Source organism: Oryzias latipes, chromosome 17 (genome assembly GCF_053564925.1).
Source record: "Oryzias latipes strain Hd-rR chromosome 17, Olatipes_Hd-rR_3.1".
NCBI lineage: Eukaryota > Metazoa > Chordata > Actinopteri > Beloniformes > Adrianichthyidae > Oryzias > Oryzias latipes.
Genome location: NC_136253.1, coordinates 6721632 through 6740749, shown reverse-complemented (window position 1 = coordinate 6740749; position 19118 = coordinate 6721632). Strand labels below are relative to the sequence as shown.

The following is a 19118-nucleotide window of genomic DNA, read 5'->3' as shown; positions in this document are numbered from 1 at the left end:
GGCAAAAATGTTTGAAATGATGTATTTGGTTGTTTTGATATTTGTTCATGTATCTCAAGTTATATCGTCATCGCAATATTGATCACTGATATTGCAAATCGCGAGTTTTCCTCATATCGTGCAGCCCTACCTTGGGCATTTTGTGTGACTAAGTCAACCCCTCACACCTCCGGCGCTCTGGTCGTAGCCTCCTAATTTTTCCTTAGTAGCCTCCTACCCAAAGAACTTTGCCCCTGTATATGTCCTACATCAGAGAAAAATGCTACAAGAACATGTTTAAAACACCAAAAACTCCAGTTTCACTTAAGAATTTTTAAGGAAACTGTTAGAAAAAACAGACCAACCGTGTTAGGATTTTTTCTAATTTGAGTTTGTCATGGAGGCTGCACGGTGGCACAGAGGTTAATGCCTAGCAGCGTGAAGACCCTGGTTCAAATCCTACCAGGGGCCTTTCTGTGTGGTTTGTTGTTCTCTCCGGGCATGTGTGGGTTTTCCCCGGGCACTCCGGCTTCTTCCCACAGTCCAAAAACATGCTTCATAGGTTGACTGGTTACTTTACAGCAGGGGTTCTCAAAGTGCGGCCCGGGGGCCGATAGCGGCCCACGGGAAGATTTTTTGTGGCCCTCAATAAGAGAACCAGAGCAGGTTCCTTTGAGGAAAAACCTGTTGGCGAGATGAAAAGGCTCTTTCAAGCTAAGTGGACAAATGAATATTTTGTCATACCTCATGGGCTAGATAAAGTCCTGTGCCTTATTTGCAACCAGGTAAATGCAATGTTCAAAGAATTCAATATTAATCGTCACTATGTTACAAATCATAAAAACTGACAAATTTACCGGTGAGGAGCGCAACAATAAGCTCCAACAACAACAAGGAGGCTATGCTGCACAGCAGATGTTTACAAAAGTGGCTAAATCCAGTGAAACTGTGACAGAAGCAGCGTAGCAAGTCCTTCAGTGACGGGGAGTTTGGAAAAGAATGTAAGCTGAAAGTAGCTGACATGGTTAGTCCAGAGCAAAAGAAAAGTTTAAAGAAATAAGTCTATCAATCAATCAAACTTTATTTATAAAGCACTTTTCATATAAAAGTATAACACAAAGTGCTTTACATTAAAACAAAACAAAATAATATAAAAACAAGCATGAAAATTAAAATAAACAAGCACAAAAATAAACAAATAAACATAAAAATAGGGCCCCCCTCCCCATACCTACACAACCCCCCAGTTGTTTCACATCTCCCACCACCTCACTGATGGGGAAAGACAATGAGTTATGAGAAATAGGCTGAGCACGAAAACAAGATGTTGGAAACACTGATAATTGGAACCTCCCCCTCTCTGAACAGCCGCATAATCAGCCAAATGCAGCATCACAGGCGGGGACCGCTCCACCACAGCTAAGCGGTGATGCAGGTTCCCATCCAGAGCTGCAGTGGCTGTTCAGCCACTGCAGCTCTGGATGGGAACCTCTCCCTCTCCCTGCAGTGCAGAGGGAGAGGTCCCAAATGAGGAAGCACCGGAAAATAAATGAATAAAAAATGACAAAGAGAATGAAGTAAACATATTGATAAAAGCAATAAAAAATAAAACATTGAAATAAGGTAAATTAAAATTAAAATAACACTAAAATCTAGTGTAAGTTCATAAAACAAGATAAAATAGATAAAAATAAATAAATAAAACAAATAAATAAATAAATAAATAGTGGTAGTAACAAAAATTAGCTGAAAGCCAGGTTAAACAGATAGTTCTTTAGCCTTTTCTTAAAAACGTCAATGCTCTCTGCGGCTCTCAGGTCCTCTGGCAGACTGTTCCATAAACGGGGGCCATAGTGTTGAAAAGATGCTTCTCCGATGATACAATTACTAGACGAGTAGAAGATGTGGGCAGCAACCTCCAATCCCAACTAGGAAAACATCTGGAGGGCCTGGTTAACTGTATAAATGACACTTGGTCATTTAAGTTATTAAAAACGACTTTCTGTTTATCCATTTTTTTCCCCACCAAAATTTGCCCACAGTCCAATGTCGAATTCTTCATTTGGCCCTCTACTAAAACTTTGAGAACCCCGGATTTACAGAGAGCCGGGACAAACTCCAGCAACCCCGTGACCCCAAAAGGGACATAGTGGATTAAGAAAATGGATGGATGGAGTTTCTACAAAACATGCTTTTCAGGTTCTTATGAAAATCTTCAAAATTTTACATCAATACTAAATTTAAATAAAACTGTCGACTTTTCCTGTTTCAGTTAATAATTTTTTGAAAAGGTCAACAAAAACATTCATCCATAGATGTCGTGTAGTGTAAATGCAGTCAGCTGGACTTGTTTTATCCAAAAGAGAAATGTGTTAACAGGTGTAATTCTCCCCCACAGCAGACCTGCTGCTCTGTTGAGGTCAGTGAGAGGTCTGTCATTAGTCAGCAGATAAGCAGAATGCAGCTACAAATGCCATTCAGAGAAAAGAGGAGCCGAGCTGCCCACAGCCACCGGAGCTCAAACTCTCCGATCTGGGCATTAAAGCGGCGGGGACGCGTTGGGACCAGACCAGGAAACAAACACCGACAGAACTCCGATCTGGCCCAGAGACAGTCGAAGAGGGTGTGACTATAATTACCGAGGTATTTGGGCACCCGCCAGTTGGCATTTCCATTCAGAGTTTCATGAGTGGCTCAGGGATGAAAAGACCTGGCGAGCTCTGCCGTTAACCTCGGGCCGTTTCAAGTCTACATCAAACCCCGCCTTAATGACTGCTTTAGTTCAGAGTCGACACGGCCAACAGAAGTGATGGCACACCGCTACCTTAAACGCAGAGCTTCGTTAACACAAACGGCAGTTGGACAAATATGGAAATGGAATTAAAAAAAGGGATGTGACACAACAGAGAATTGATTACATACATCATGTCTAAAATAATTCAGTTGCCAAGGAAAAGATGGCAAAGACAGAAAAACTGATGGAATATCAATTTATAATCATTGATTATGAAAGAGAGCAGAACACAAAGATCGCTGTACAAGTAAAAAACGGACAGGATTTGATTCATTATAAAGCAGCAAATACATTTTTGTTAAAAACAGCTTTATTATTAAATTGCATCATTGCTTGTTTAACGATACTTTTAATAAACTGAGTTTTTTTGAAATTCCAATAACTGTTTGGCTGTTTTGCGCAACTAAAAGAACTAACATCTACTAAAGATTTATTTTCGAGCAATTTGGTGGTTATTTAAACAAAAATAAAATTCATATTAGTCTTTAAAAATCTTCAGAGTTAACTGAAATGCGTTAAAAAGAATGTCTGTCAAACAGGCGTAGATGTGATAAAACTCTGTGGATCTTTGTCTCCAATGATGAAAACATCCTAAAATATAATAATACCAGTTTATTCCAGATGTCTTCGTTTAAGATGCTTTTCTCTCAGTTAACTCAAAAAGCAAACCAATTTTATGACCAAATTTTAGGAAAATGAAGGGATGACAATTCCTAACATGAAGACGCAGTGACAGAAGTGACTAAAATCTCCTTTAGAGCTAAAAAGGTAGAGCTGCAGCTCCAGAGAAGCAGATGTCTCTGTATTTATTTATAACACGGTGTTCCTGCAGTCTACCTCCACTGGTTTCCCACTAACAACAACAGCCATTTCCCTCCAGTGCTGGATCATGTTGGCCCTGGGAGCCTTGTGCGTCCTTGCGTGAGGGTAGCAGTTTGTGGGTTATAGAAGAGGTGGGGGGTGCTGGTGTAACTTAAGGGGGGGGGGGGGGGGGGGGGGTGTTGGAGCGTGTATGGTGCTGTAGCTGGGATGGAAGCACACACACATTACAGAAACCCGATCCACCGACTGCAGCATGGGACGGGGAGGCAGGAGGTCTAACAATAGCAACCCAGTCTGACATGGGGCTCGTAGAGCACGCTGTCACCACCACCACCAGCAGAAACATTATTCAACTACACCTCCTTAAGTACCGCCTGCTGTGCACTCACACACGCCATGTAGGAAATACATGTCATCTGTCCGTGTTTTCCCATGTGGCTCCACTCACCATTGCATATAAAATGAAGCTACTAAATAAATGAGTTCCAGGTTCAAGATGTTATACGTTGCTATAAAAAACACTGAATGACTGCTGCACGGTTCAGACTGGCTATTGTTGGAGCAATGGAAGACAGCAAATCTGTAGGCAGCCCCACTACGCCTGCTGCAATGGTAAACAGCTGGTCACGTGGTGGTGGTCCTTCTGCTATCAGGCTAAATGATGGGGGAGGTATCTCTCCTCTGCACATGCACTCCCAGCTCTCCTCCTCCTCCTCCTCCTCCACCTCCTCTGGCTGCATAATGAGATGCAGGACAAAGCCAGACACAGACACAATTACTGAGACTACATGGAAAGGGTAGCACCAGAAACAGACGCAGAGATGGACCCACGAAGTAGAAGATGCAAATCTGTACATGAGCATTCTCAGGAGGATTTTTATATGACAGCGAAAAACAGTCATCTAAAATCTATAAATCGACAATGTTTTGTTTCATCTTTAAAACCTTATTTTAAAATAAATATATCGAAATTTAAAGAAAAAGGAAATTATGAAAAACGCCAGAAAAAGAAATCCTCTTCTTTGACTCGAGTCTTTTGTCTTTTCTTTGCTTTAGACAAACGTGTCTCCAGAAAAAGCTCATTTTATCTAGACTACCTTTGTCCTTAAAAGGATGACCTTACTTTTGATGTCCACCGTTTGATAACAAATGAGGTTAGATTTAAACTGAAGCTCATGCTGACGGCAAAGTGGAGGTTCTAGCGTAAAAGCATTGTGTCCGCTTCACACCCATTGCAGGGAAAAAAAACCAGAGAACAAAAGAATAAAAAGCATCGTCTTCTGTGTATTGTATTTTTGGATTCAGAAGCTTCTAAACCTCATTCTAAACCTTTTTTTCTTAAGTATAAAAAATGGGAATTAGAGGTACAGAGGGTAAATGTGCTTTGAGAGAGAAAAAAAACTGGCGTTACTTTGACCTCTGACAGTTAAGGCTGAAAATTAATTTTAAGGTCATTTTGATAAGTTCGTGGGACTATAAAAAATTACCAGTCTTTTCGCAATCATCAGTGGTGCAAAAAGTACTTTTTAAAGAAGGAAAGCCTACCTCCACATCCCGTCATCCAACACTCTCTCACGCAAGCTTACAGCCCCTCACATCCCCAACCTAACATTACCGGTGCAACAAGAAATGGCGACCGATACAGCCGTACAGTTTATATCCAGATTCCAGTTCAGACGAGGAAAACAAGGACGTTCATGGATTTGTTTGTCTGCAGGTGGATGCATCAGAATGGAGCAGAGCGGGGGGCTTGTGTCCCCGCCCAGCGTATTTTCAACATCACAAATACAATCTTTGTTAATGGCTTTTTTTTTCGTCTACTCCTGATTCAACACAATTTGAAAAAACGAAACACTAAGAAATGCAATTTTCTTAGTATTAATTAGCATAATTTTCTTTACTTAGGTGCTCTATCTTTAAAAAAAATGCAACAAGAATCTGTTAAAAACACCATTTTCCTCGGAGCGAGTCTTTGAGGCCCTCTGGATCTCAATCCTGGAGTCTTTGCTAGCCTCACGGGAGAAAAACCACTGCAGGTAGTTTCTGTGAAAGGCTGGGCGTAGGGATACCTGGCCAAAGGAACAGGGTGTGACCAACCACTGTTTAATGAGAGTAATTGAATGACCAAACTCCAACCTGCAAGAACCAGCAGGCTTGGTCTGACGGGGTAAATGTGCATCCTTCACTGTGCCAGCATTGAGGTAACATGCTGTGACAGCAGCCACAGGAAGCCCACTTTGAACAGACCAGTCGGCACACAACAAGACTGTGGGTCAGATAATAAACAAGCTGAAGAGGTTTCTGTCATCAAAACAATTGACTTGAGGTAAAGCGGACACTGTAAATCCCACCAAAACCGTTTTTCCTGCCAGATCAAACAAAATGCCACATATTATTACATAATGACAGAAAAAATAATAATAATGGCGCACTGAATTGGCCCTGTATATGTGTGAGCCGACAGGTTCTGCAGAAGATCCTGAGCTGAACCGGACAAGCAACATCAGTACCGAGCCTTCATCAGCTCCTCTGTGGTTGGAAAGGCCTACAGAATCTGGGTTTGTTATTTTAGGAACGTACGAGTTAACCTAAAATAAAATAAAATGTTGAGTAACAAAAACATGCAGGCATTCAACCAGCACCATGAATCTTACCTGACTCTTTTTTTAGGCCTGCACAATAAATCCCAAATTTATCATTATCGCGATATCAAACTGTGCAAAACGCAGATCGAAAAGGAAATTGCAATAAATGGTTTCCTTGAATGTGCTAAAACAATCTTATGACACCTTGAAGTATTTAACAAACCACATAAATCCATCAATGCATTTGACCAATTGGATGGACGCCCTCACGTTGTTGACCAATCAGATGGAGCCTTTTAATTATTTTGGAGCTTTATTGTGTTAGATGTTTGCCTCCTATGTAAACTAGGGTCATTCAGAGTACAATTTAAATTATGTTGACTCCTATTTAAAAAAAAAAACGCTGCAGTAAAATGAAAAGGTTTTTGGTTGTTTTGCTTTTTGTTCATGTATTGCAAGTTATATCGTCATCGCAATATTGATCACTAATAACGAATACTGCGAGTTTTCCTCATATTCTGCAGCCCAACTTTTTTTAGTAGGAGTGAAAACATTATGAGTATTTTTTGACAAAAACAAAAAGATTTACTCGTGGGCCAACTGCACACCTTGAAATCCCCTTTAGCACACTACTGCATTTAAAAAGCATTAAATAAATACATAATCAGAAACATAACTGAAAATAAGGGTTATCTAGAGCCAATCATCAAAATCCAGTTTTATTTTAAATAATTAAACTACACTAACAATAAGATTTTTTGGTGTTCTCACTCTGAAGCTTCAACTGACCACGTGCTTCAAAGCTCTAATATTTAAAACATGAATTAAGATGTACCGGATGAATTAAACGCTGCCTTTTCTTTGATGCCGTGTCAAGGCAAACGCGAGCTTCGGGCGTATTTTGACATGGACGAGCAAATGACAGAGGACAGAGGATGTCTACAGGCATCTGTTTACCTCTTCTTGCCCCCGTCACCAAACAACTAAGTGTCAATCCAGCATTCTGGATTTTTTTCAAACCTAGATAGCTCTGGCTAAAAGGTTTGTAAACAGGAAAAGTATGAGCTTTACTAAAATGACAGATTAAGCCTTCACATTAAATATATTTCATGGATTTTACATCTGTACACTCCAGTAAAAGTTTCTACTTTAAAACATGTTTAGTGTTCACAGCAGTCGTCTGCTTTTCTAAAGGCACATTCATCAATGATACATTTTCAGCTTTAAAAGCATTTTTCCACAGTTTAAATGCCCTAGAAATGGTCACAAACAGCAGATTCCGTTTTGCAATCAAATAACCGAGCAGTTTCACGAGAAAGAAATAGTAAGTGTTCTAAATGTTTACTTTAATGAAAGAGCTAGATGGCAAACATTCCCACAGTTCAATCCATCTCGCAAAAGCTTCCATAAGAAGAGGAACAGCACTAAATCAAGTCAAAGGATTGCTCCAAACGAACCAAAAGCTTCATAAAACAGCCCAATGTTTGCATGACAGAGGCATTGATGGGGTTAACTTCATTGGTTCAGCTCTGGACACTAAAACACGCCCATTTAACCGGTCCAGGAGAACCAGAAAGCTTTAAGAGGCCGGCTGCCACTGCCCTGAATGTAGGTTAATGATGAGATACCCAAGCAGAGGACAGGAACAATGAAGCTTTTATTTCTGATTATGGGTTAAAAGAAGGGGGAGGGAATGAGGGAAGGATTAGAGCAAAGGTTAAGACCAGGGCAGGGGTCTGCTTCTTACTTCACTGCAACCCAAGAACCACATGACTCAACAATATTGACGTAAACGAACGATGGCTTTCAGATAAAGTATGCAGAAATGGCATTTTTAAATCAAACAGAACAGTTTTCCTTTCGCTTTCAATCTTAAAATAAGTGTCTGTTTGATTGACTGGTTTACGCTTTACTCTTTAAAAAACACTTAACCCAGATTTACTTTAGTGCAGCAAACGACACAGTCTTTTTATCTCAACCAGGTGAAAATTTTGAAATTAAGGGTTAAAGTGTCTTTCTGTAACATGATTTTTCCAAAGACATCGCACACATTCATCCTACAGAAGACCGTCTGAAAGCAGCCTTGGGGTACGAATATAAAGTAAAACAGGCCTGCAGCCAACAAGACGGTCAAAGCAGAAAGACTTTGGTCACCACCGCTCCATATGAGCAACTAGCCGACCGCAGTCTGAGACATAGAAACGTTGTCAGTATTCATTATGACATTTAAGACGCGACTCCATCTCCACCTGTCAAAACCATTTAAGCATGATAAGCTGTCGATCCGATCACAGCCACAGCACACGGTATCTGCTGCAGTGTGCGACCACAGCTTTGTGTGGGAGCCAGTCCCAGGGAAGTTAAAAAGAAAACGTAAAGGAAACAAATTCATAAAAATAAAAAAATACAATAAAAAGATAAAAAATAAGGTACCTCCTAAAAATAGAAACATTTCTAAACGATTTATTTACCTTTTAGCATGACTTTTAGCTTGTGGACGTCTGTTTTAAACTTTGCGATTGTTTTCAAAAACAGTTTCAGCTACAAGCTGTGAGGGATGTAAATATTTTAAAGATGTGGTTTGCCTCCAGTTGATTACAATGCATTTTCATCTAACCTCGCAAAAAATAAAATAAAGGCCATAATAAAACTCTTTTTAAACTATTATTTATTTATTATTTATTCATTTTTCATGTTTGTGCAAGCGCAACAGTAAATTTTGAACAATTTTATAATCCCAACATGCTTAAAGACTTTTAAACAATAAGGACCAACATTATATTCATTTTTAAAAGTTTAATGGTAACTAGAGAAAAAAAAAAAAATCAACACGCTGGGGTTTTAATAGTTTTTCTTTTGGCTAAACCAAAAATGTAACTTTAACAAAAAGGCTTTTATTTATTCTTGGTTAAATACATAAATAAATAAAACAATCATTTCAATTTAGTTTTAGTTAAATTTGTCTCTTGGCCACCTAACCTTAATGATTTTTTTTAACTTAAACTAAACATAACTCTGATTGAGTGCTAAAGTGCTTTAAGCCTGTAATTGACTCTTTTCTTAAATACAGACGTTATTATGATGCATTCATACAAATGAAATTCACGCGTCAAATTCTGCTTCAAACTTGCTGCTGGACACTCGGCTAAAACTGTATTCTGAAACTTGACATTCCAGATGGACGCATTGACTGGATTTCTTTTACAACGCTCCGAAAACATGGATGGTGTTGAGAAGGCAGGTTTATTTATTTTGAAGAGCTCTACAAAAGCATCAGTAATCACGTCACTGTGTCTCACACTGTTTATGGTTCACAATCTACTGTAGGAGCTGCATCTGATTGGTTGGCCGCATCCAGTGGTACTTCCGTCTCTCCGTTTCAGTTTCTCAGCTGTTTCAGTTTAAAAAATGACTCGGACCAAACACTGGAATCTCTGGTTGTTAATGATTCCTTTGTTCTCCAACAAAAACCTTGAAGGAGAACTAAACTGTTCATCTCTGCTTTCATACAGAAGTAAAAACTGTGATGACAGACTGTTCAATCTTTGTTTGTCATGCTTCAAGACAGAGGAGAGATGCTGTCAGATTAACCCAGTGAATCATGAGATATGTAGTGCAAAAAGGCGGTGCTGCCGCCGAACAGACTCCTGTCTTTAAGCTTTATTAATTTTATCCACATTTTACAAGATCTGACACCAGATACCGTGGGTAGCTACACCGTTAAACACCATTTAGGCCGTTATTTTAGCCGTAACTCAGACTTTATGAGCCATGTCAGCACAACGAAGTGAGGAAGATAACTACATCTGATTGGTTAGGTTGATGACGTGTATGATCCAAGTCTTCAAGAATGATTGGTGGAGACACTTTAAGGGGTCAAACGTTTTCCAAACTGAGATAAATTGGCTATAGTTGCAGCAAAATCATGGTACAGTCTTTCCTATCAAAGTGTCTTGAAAGGAAATTTTAAAAAAGCAACAATAAAAAAGTGCTTTATGATCTTTCATGTTATTAAATACTCAGTGTGAAATTTTGGCCTGTTTGGATGAACACAGAGCTGATATCCTGGCGATGGTGAATGTTTTAGACCAATGGGGTGAAATCGAATAATTGCCCATGGCACACCATATCATCTGTAGGGGACGCTGATGTGCCGCACCACACTGGTTAAAAAACAGTCAAAGACAAGTCAGCAGACTGGGTTTACAAAATCTATATATTAATGAAAAAGACTCCTGAGCTCTTCATCAAGGTAGAAAATAAAGAAGAAATCATTAAAAAAAATATCCAAGGAACAGAACGACGCAAAAATAAAATAATTATAAACTGGTCTTTTCTTTTTTTTTTTACACTGCCAGAAAATCTGAAACTTTAGTCTTTAGAGAGATACTCTGATGTAACACAAGAGACCATAATACACAACATCAGATCCCATCCACAATAGAATGCAGTCATAGTCATAGTGGACCCTATTCTTATGGTCAACCTGGATATTGGCATTAACAACAACAAAGAACAAAGCATATTTATTTAGTGGCAATAACTTTTACCTCCTAACTATTTCCCATGTTCTGTGAACTTATTTATTCAGTTGGGCATCTTTTTATTCAATGCAACTATTGCAGACTAAGATGTAAAGGAACCTGAATTGATTTTTATCACAGATGGAATTCTGGGCTCATTTAACATCAGAAATGCCATCATACCACATTCGCTTGAATAGTTTATAGAATCAATGATTAAAAATTGGGATCAAAGGAACTGTTTTTAAAACATGCAACGGGAATCTTTTTAATGAGCAAACCTATACGAACTTTACCAAGGATTGTTTGGAGATGACAAAAATGTATTAAAATGATCATTTATTGTCAAGTGCAGAATCTAAAAGTAAAGGATCCTTAAAGCATAAATCAAAGTTTGTTGCCACTCTTAATGTCAGTAGTAAATTTTCACAGCAGCAGTCACTCATTTTATCATTAATTACTTTCCGGATGTGCATAAAAAGAAGCAGAAGCTGTTGTGTTCTTGGTTGTTAGTTTTCTACTAACAACAACAAAGTAAACAGAAACACAAAAATTATCTGAACAAAATAATTAAAGACAACAACAGAAGACATTTCATTCAACTACCAACATAATATTTACTGGTCGCATGTTGTCCATCGATAAACAATAAAAAAAACAACAGGCAGATTATCAAATTGCTTTATCCAGTACTACAACACAATATTTAACAAAAGATAACATTCTGCACCCTTATGCAGAGGTCTTCAAATATTGAGTAATGAGGAGGCTCCGCCCTCAGCCCCCACATGTACTGACAAAAATACTACAGGTACCATTAGAACACATTGCAGGAAGCTTCTTTACTGGCTGAAGGTACTCTGTAGTATAAAGGGCGTCTGTCGTTTCTCAGACTTCTCAGAACTACGACTGTAGAAAAGCAGGACACATTAAAGTGAAAGTGACAGAGCAGAAACGTTTTCTGCAGTAAAAGGAAACTGCCCTCATCAAATACTTTGCTTTCTGTTTAGGCTGATCTATATCAGCAACTCGGAACAATGGCAGAGCCCTGATGACTTCTGATAGTATCCTAACCATGAACAAGTCACAGTCAAGACATTGCTCACTTCGAGGACGACGGTAAGACAAAAACTCAGAACCATTAAGGGGTTTCCCCTTCAGTGGTGTGATCACTCAAAAGACAAAAGAGGAACTGCGTTTAATGCGTTATCAGGGGAAAGTAGTTGTGTTACGGCCATAGGTCACTTCTGCCTGGTATTACAGAGAAGCTGCAGTAAAAACAACTTATCAACAGTCATTCACTCAGTCAGTAGCATACATAGAAGAGTTTTGAAAACTATCAAAATTCAACAACACAGTAAAATGTAAGAGAATGAACGTCCACCCAACAACGACGCAATATTTTCCTCAAATACAAACGCTGTACACTAAATGCTAAAATTTAACAAATACACAGTTCAGATGTTGTTATTTTTATTTTTGCATTATAACAAGCAAAGTCAGAAAGATTAAATAGTAACAGAAAAACAAATGATTTTTTATTACTTTTCTAACTGTGTAGTTTAAAAAGTTGACCAAAAAAACATTTCTTTTCTGATCCAAGTTTGGATTTTTTTTTTCCGTAAGTAAAAAAAACTGCCCAGAAGTAAAACTATGTGAATTTTTTAAGTAAAAATGTTACTCCGTGGATTTGTTTTACTTCTTATAAACATGTCAGACAGTGAAAAAATGATTTACAAAAGAAAAACACTAATATAAATGCTGTTTCAACAACTGTACGTCCAATTTTGAGGTAATCTGGTAACGTGTTTACAATATATTAAGATTCAAGCCTCTTAATCAAATCTGTCATATCGGACACACAAAAAGATCAAAGAAAATCTGTTTATGTCTTTGCCATATGATCAAAAGTAGAACTGAATTAAATACCTAGAGGTGAAAACTCAATTCATAAAGTAACACAATTTTTCACAGACATGCTTAAAGTACTGGCATAATCATTCCTGTACTACAGCTGCTTGTTCAATGCCCTATTCACTAAGAAGCTTATTAGTCTGCATGTAAAGGCTATTATTGTATGAGAAAGCCATGCAATGGTTTTTAAGCTCAACAGACAGCTAATTTATTCAGAATTTACTTTAAAAGGAATGAAGAGAATTAAATCCTTTTGGTTAGATAGCAAATTCTGTGTAGAAGGTGGGAAGTAATGATATCTGCTGCTTCAAGAGTATTTTGAGTGTATGGAGAGTACGTTCAAAAAAAGAATGAAAGAACAAATACCGGTACACAAATGACTTGCATTACATGGAATATACGTAAAGAATTTCAGAGATTTGCATTTTAAATACAACACTGCTTCAGTGCCAAGAAGAAAGGCTGACTTCTAATACAGACTGAAAAAATATCTCAAAGTTGGTATAAATTTACAGTTTCAGGATGGGAGTATACGGTAATAAATATGTACTCAAATGATCCTGACTCTGTGTCAAAACAAGCAAACGTTTAATATTTCTGTTTTCTTGACCGTCATCCTTTTGACTAGAAAGTCTGGTTGATGTTTTTGCTTATTTAATTTAAGATAAGAACCTATTATTTGAGTTAAACATTCTCTGCAAAATACAAGAGCATAACATTTTTATAGAGATTATTTATACTAATTGTGGTACCTAACTCATCCAAAAAGAAGCAATCAACATCTTTTCTAAATTTGATTGACTTAGAAATGTCTTCACTGGCAGTTTAGCCTGATAAACTCTTCTATTCTGCTGATTGGGATGCTGTTATAAAAAAAAAATACTCGCTCCAAAAACCCTGTTTACTCCTGTTTCCATGTAAGGAAGAACAAACAGCTGCTCATAATGCACATAAAAAAACTGGAATTAGAAACAAGTCAAAGATGAACAAATGGGGGGTTAGAAAAAAGAAGGGGGAGCAGCAAAAACAGTTGCAAAAGTCAGGAGAAACTACAACTTTTCGAAGCACATTCATCCCTTTGAAGAAAACAAATTTTCTTTTGTTTTGTTTTTTAAACTGGGCTGGAAATCAAATCTGAAACTTCTGAGCTAGATACAGCTGGAGCAAAACAAGGCCACGAATAACCCTCCATTTCTTACAAGGATAGCATGACAACTGCCTTGCAAAAACCGAAAAGGAATCCTTCTAAATGCACCTCAATGAACACCCGGAAAAGATGAAAACAGCATTTTCTTTGAAAATGTTATAAAAATTGCTTCTTCTTCTCTGAGAAAAGACTCTGATTGGCATGTAACCATTTACATCACTGTCACATCACTAGAGGTTAGAGTGTGTTGAAATCAGCATTTGACCAATGTCAAGATGCAAGCTGTTGTATTCGCTAAATCTGTAAAAAATATCTCATACCAAGCAAAAACCCATTTTTAAGTTTAAACAAAGTAAAAAAACAAAGGTCAAAAGAATTAGAGGCTTGTGCAGGAAGACTAAAAAAAAATTCTCATTATACAAATGTTAGCAGGCGTCAACTCCAATCGATGAGACTTAACGGCTAATGACAGAAGCAGTCTCATTGCTTACAATGCTCAACAGGACAAAAGCAAACCCATAACATACCAGGGATGGGCAATTCCAGGCCTTGGGAGTCAGTATACCTGCGTTCTTTCCAGATATCTTTTTTCTATCTACTGATGATTACCTGGATTAGGGGTGTTCAACCAATCAGACGATGCAAGCGCGGAGTTTGTTGGAAAGCAAGATGCAATATGGCCCTCCAGGTACACCTCTAATAAAGACCATTGACTGTATTAGAGAACTGGATCGAGTGAGTGTAAAGTCACCCATTTAAAATGACTTGGCTTCAGAACCAACGAAAGGAAGTCAATGTAGTCGCCTATTTTTCACGATACGCCCGTCACCAAGTGGGAACCAGATATCGTCAGTAAGCTGCAATTGTTTCAAGTCGGTCTGAGTCAACACTTCTATGACAACCACTCTCACCAATCAGGAGTGAGCTTGTTGGCAGTCCACAGTCCTACCACTTTAAAGCGGGCACAGGAGAATCTGTCAAACATTCAACCTGAGACCACTGATTTGACTAACTTGCGCTACAGCAAAGATATCAAGACAAAAACAAAGATTATCAAAAAAAGGTCTCAGAGCAACAACAGTTATTCTGACATATAGAATGACTGAATAATAGCCGTTTAATTCTCTATATAAGTCTATGGAATTTCGGCATTTTGGGACCAGTGGGTACTTCCTGTTTGGAGTGCCAGAAGGAGGGGTCACTCAGTCGGTTTTCATAGACAGTCAATAACAAAGACCAAGCTAGTAATAGTATTAGCCAAGAAGAAACCTTGGTCAGAATCATACCATGGTGAAAACATAAGCAAAATGTATAAAAAAGTGTAAAAATATAAAACACTTACTGAGAAGATGGCAAATTAACTTTCACAGCACGTTAACTTGGTTTAAAGGAAAATTTAAAATTGTACCTAAAAAGAGTAAACTTTCTATGCTCATGGAATTGTTGACCATCATTTTAGGGGTTTTCTACTCTGGATTTTTTGGACACACTTTGAGACAAGTGGGGGGGGGGGCAGCATGTATCCTTGTTACAAATTTATTAAGCTTCAGCCAAGAAGTGATGAGTGATGATGATGCGTATAACATCACCAGTATCCAGACAAAACACAATTACTGCACTTGATCCAAACCAATATACAGGAAAACACTGTCATGCATGATGCAACAGTCAAGGCTGATCATAACGTTGATGTGGAGCTGGGCCATTCAGTTCACTTGCTAGTTGTTAAATTGATAAGCTGATGTCTGACAGTGTATTCTCAATCTTTTCTGAGTGAATTAACCTTTTGCCATGTCATTATCAATTATCTAGTTTTTTTCAGAAATCAGCAGAGGATTATCATCTAACCTGCTAATGAAAATTAAGTTGTTTGCTCTTGTGATTTACAAAAAAAGTCCCTCAGTGTTGGTTTGTGCGCATGCATGGATGTATGTTGTGTGAGTGAATTAGAAAAGACAGTAGATATGAGCCTGGTGTGATCCTAACAAACAAGGGACAATTTCTTTTATACAAGTCGCAATGTTTTGATGAAAACCTAAAATCAGATCCCCACCCCCCACCCCCACCCCAAAAATGTCTGTGCTTTTTTAATTCCCAAAATCATGGTATGACTTTTATCTTAAACAAGTCAAAAAATGGAATGCCAGTAATTTACATTTACTTATTAAAATCTTCACTTATCAGCTGAAAAGGAAAACAATCGTCATAGCTCCGTAAAAACACGAAATTCCAAAGTGAGAGTAATTAAAGCCGCAAGCGGCGTTGTATGGCCCGCAGACGCAAGCCACCTTCCACGCTCAACTCTACGCACCACCGCCCCCCTCACCGACCACAAATTAAAAGCTAGTCAAGGCTGCATTTGCTAATTATGCTAACTAGCTCCGTAAAAACACGAAATTCCAAAGTAAGAGTAATAAGTTAAAGTGATTTACCAACACCACGTGAAAAAACAACTAAAATAAAAGATTATGTCAAATGCATATTATTGTATATCATAAAATAGGAAACATTAATGAAAGGCTTTGTGTACATCTATAACAAGTACAAAGTGCGTTTGGCTTCTGCAAGCATCCACATTTTCTTTTAACTGATTTCAAAATTTGACTTGATTTGAAATGATTACATGGGTTATTGTCTTCCCATCACTATAATTTTTTAACTGTACGACATAAAAGATCAGAAAGACCCAAAAAAGACCAGCTGATCCGAGGCCTTTGGTTGTACTGAGAACTACTGCTCCTCAACGTTGGAAAATTTCTCATTTAGATTAGTCCGACACCATTCACTCTCAAATTGCAATAGAAACTTGATTTCTACTCACAATATAAAAACCAGATGGAGTCTTCTGCATGCTTTATTTTATGTCTCTTTTTTGCAGTGTGTTGATTTTAATGCCTCACGTGAATTAAAAATGCATGTGAGCTGCTCATCGTTTTGATATATAAATAAAATTCACAAAGGTCTACTGAAATTGAAAAAAATGTTTTGAAGACAGGAATGTGTGAAATGTCAAGTGCAAACAAAACAAAATACCAGGACACGACCACATTAGCTGCGTTTCCATTGACTATGAAATTGCTAAAATTGGATTCGTGAAAATAAATTGCCTAATCTAAAAAAAAAAACTCGCATTTATTAAAACAAGTTTTTGCGCTTGGAGGAGGTGCTTTTTAAGGCATTTCAAACTGACATATTTGGAAAAACTGCAAAGGAAATACTTCTTAAACTAATTGAATCATGTGACCAAAAATCAGATGGCGATGCTCTTCCTGGTAGGGACTGGCTGCCTTGGACACTGCACAGCGGGCCCAAAAAAAGGTCCCACAGCATCACACGGGTCCTCAAAAATTGAGCGTGTCATGTGGAATTGTTGGATCTACAGCTCCTCTGTAAAATCACCAACCACCATTTCCCAAAATGGTTTCATCCGTAGCCCCTCCCACGTTTAAGGAGCTCGCCGCTCCACGGCCTGAAGACCATGTCAACGTGCCATGGCAGAAATTTGAATTATCTGTTGTAAATCAAAGTATTGTTCACATCCGTTGCCATGTTTTTAAATGACATACCACACAAGTTGGTTTGTGTTTATTCGCATAATTAGGATTTAATGGAAATGGTGCAACTGCAAAATTGTGTTGTTATTTTTTGGACATTTGTAGAATTTTGATAAAGTTTTGCGCATCTGTGGAATTGAAACCCAGCCACTGTCTAGTTTTGAGAATAACATCTAAAAATGTCCTTTTGAGACATTTTGAAGAGAAAAAAAAGGTAGAAATAAATAAAACAATGGACACTGAACTAGCACATTTATAGCTCAACCTGTTCTCTTTTGTAAGCACATCATGATGCTATTTTAACTCATTTAAAAATCAGGTGTAAGTGCAATTGAAGACTATATATTGACATTTTTAATTGAAAAATTACTGGTGGATAATTTTTCAGAGATAGTTACAATAAATTTTTATCCAGCTTCATCAGCAGACGTCTGTTAAGACTTTTTTTCCTTACAGAAAACAGAAAAGACATTTTACCTGCGCTACTATTTTAAAATACCCTTTAAATTACTCTTCCTACTGCAAAAAACGTTCAACTCGATATAGGTTTGAAGGGAATTTCAGCCAATTACCAAAATAAAATACTGACTCATACACAGGCACAAAGGTCAATAAACCAAGATCTAAACGTACTTGTGTTTCGTTCAGAACAGCTTGGTTAATTGAGATGTACAGTTTTGGATTGGATTCAGGCTTGTTCCAGAGCTTGCCATCTAAAAGACAGGCTGCTTTTGTATCAGGAAACACACCCCCCAGATGTCACATTCAATGACAGAGACTCCAGCTCCTGTTTATGGGGCTACGTTGAAGAATTATGATCAGACCACAAATGTGTGCTTGGAAACATTTTTTGATGGTTATTTATTTCCAACAAAAGAGCGCCGGTTGTAAATAAACGGTGACTAAACCATTGCAGACACCACCACCCAGTTCACGGCAGCTTCACGTCGTTCACGCTTTCTTATAACACACACACAAAACAGTTTAAGGTGAAAGGCTTAGCTCAATCCTACGATAGTAACACTATAAACGGGGGTGTTGGGGTTCCTGAAAATTCTCTTTATGTTTTTGTTAGCTATTATTCCTATAGCGCGGTTAAAAAAAGAAAATCCTTGGTGATCCATGTTCACTCACTGGTTAAATAAACCCAAAAGCAAGAGACAGAACAAGACAAAAGCCCACTGCAGCCCCTTCGCTGCCCTTACAACGATCCCCCTCCCCAGCCCTTCTAGCTAGCTAGCAAGCTCGTGCCCAGCCTGTCACAGGCTCGCGAGGGCTCACCCGGATCACTGAGCTGCGCTCCGACATTTTCCTTAACGCCTCTATGCACTCTTGCACGAAATGCGGCGGCTTACTCTGAGCGCGCACGCAAGTGAAAATTCTGATAGCGAAGAATGAGATACAACTCACCGTGTGTAACGCACGTGGTAGACGTCTATACTAAGCCCACGCAAACACAAAACATTCATTTTCGCACGTATTACGTCAAGTTAGCCCAACATTAGCTTGCTCGTTGTAGAACTTAGCCATTCGGCTAAGCATGATTTTTTACCCATCATGGTCTGAAGCGGTTTCAAAAGCAAGTATTTTCGGGTGCTTACCTTAAAATCAGGGTACACGTTTCCGCCGACTCATTCGCCTTCCTCTAAAGAAAACTCTTGCGCTATATTAAACGTTATTTCCTAAAAACTATGGACGTTAACCGTAGCCTACGGCTGTGTGACGTTCATCGCTGGGTTTGAAAACATTCCAGCCGTTCGTCTGTCGATCTCTCTGAGAAAAGCCTAGCAAAACATGCAA

At 38.4% G+C, this 19118-nt stretch overlaps 1 protein-coding gene across 2 annotated transcripts in view; it reads right to left on the bottom strand.

Annotated features, from left to right (window-relative positions):
• The window catches only part of ankrd12 (ankyrin repeat domain 12), a 42605-nt gene extending 23493 nt beyond the window's left edge, over window positions 1-19112 (bottom strand). Inside the window, exon 1 of one of the 2 annotated variants that reach the window (XM_023965343.1) lies at window positions 18920-19112. The gene's annotated coding sequence lies outside the window, so the exon portion shown is untranslated. The remainder of the gene's footprint in view (window positions 1-18919) is intronic. The other variant, XM_023965345.2, reaches the window with a different exon arrangement.
• Between the last annotated feature and the right edge of the window lie 6 nt (window positions 19113-19118).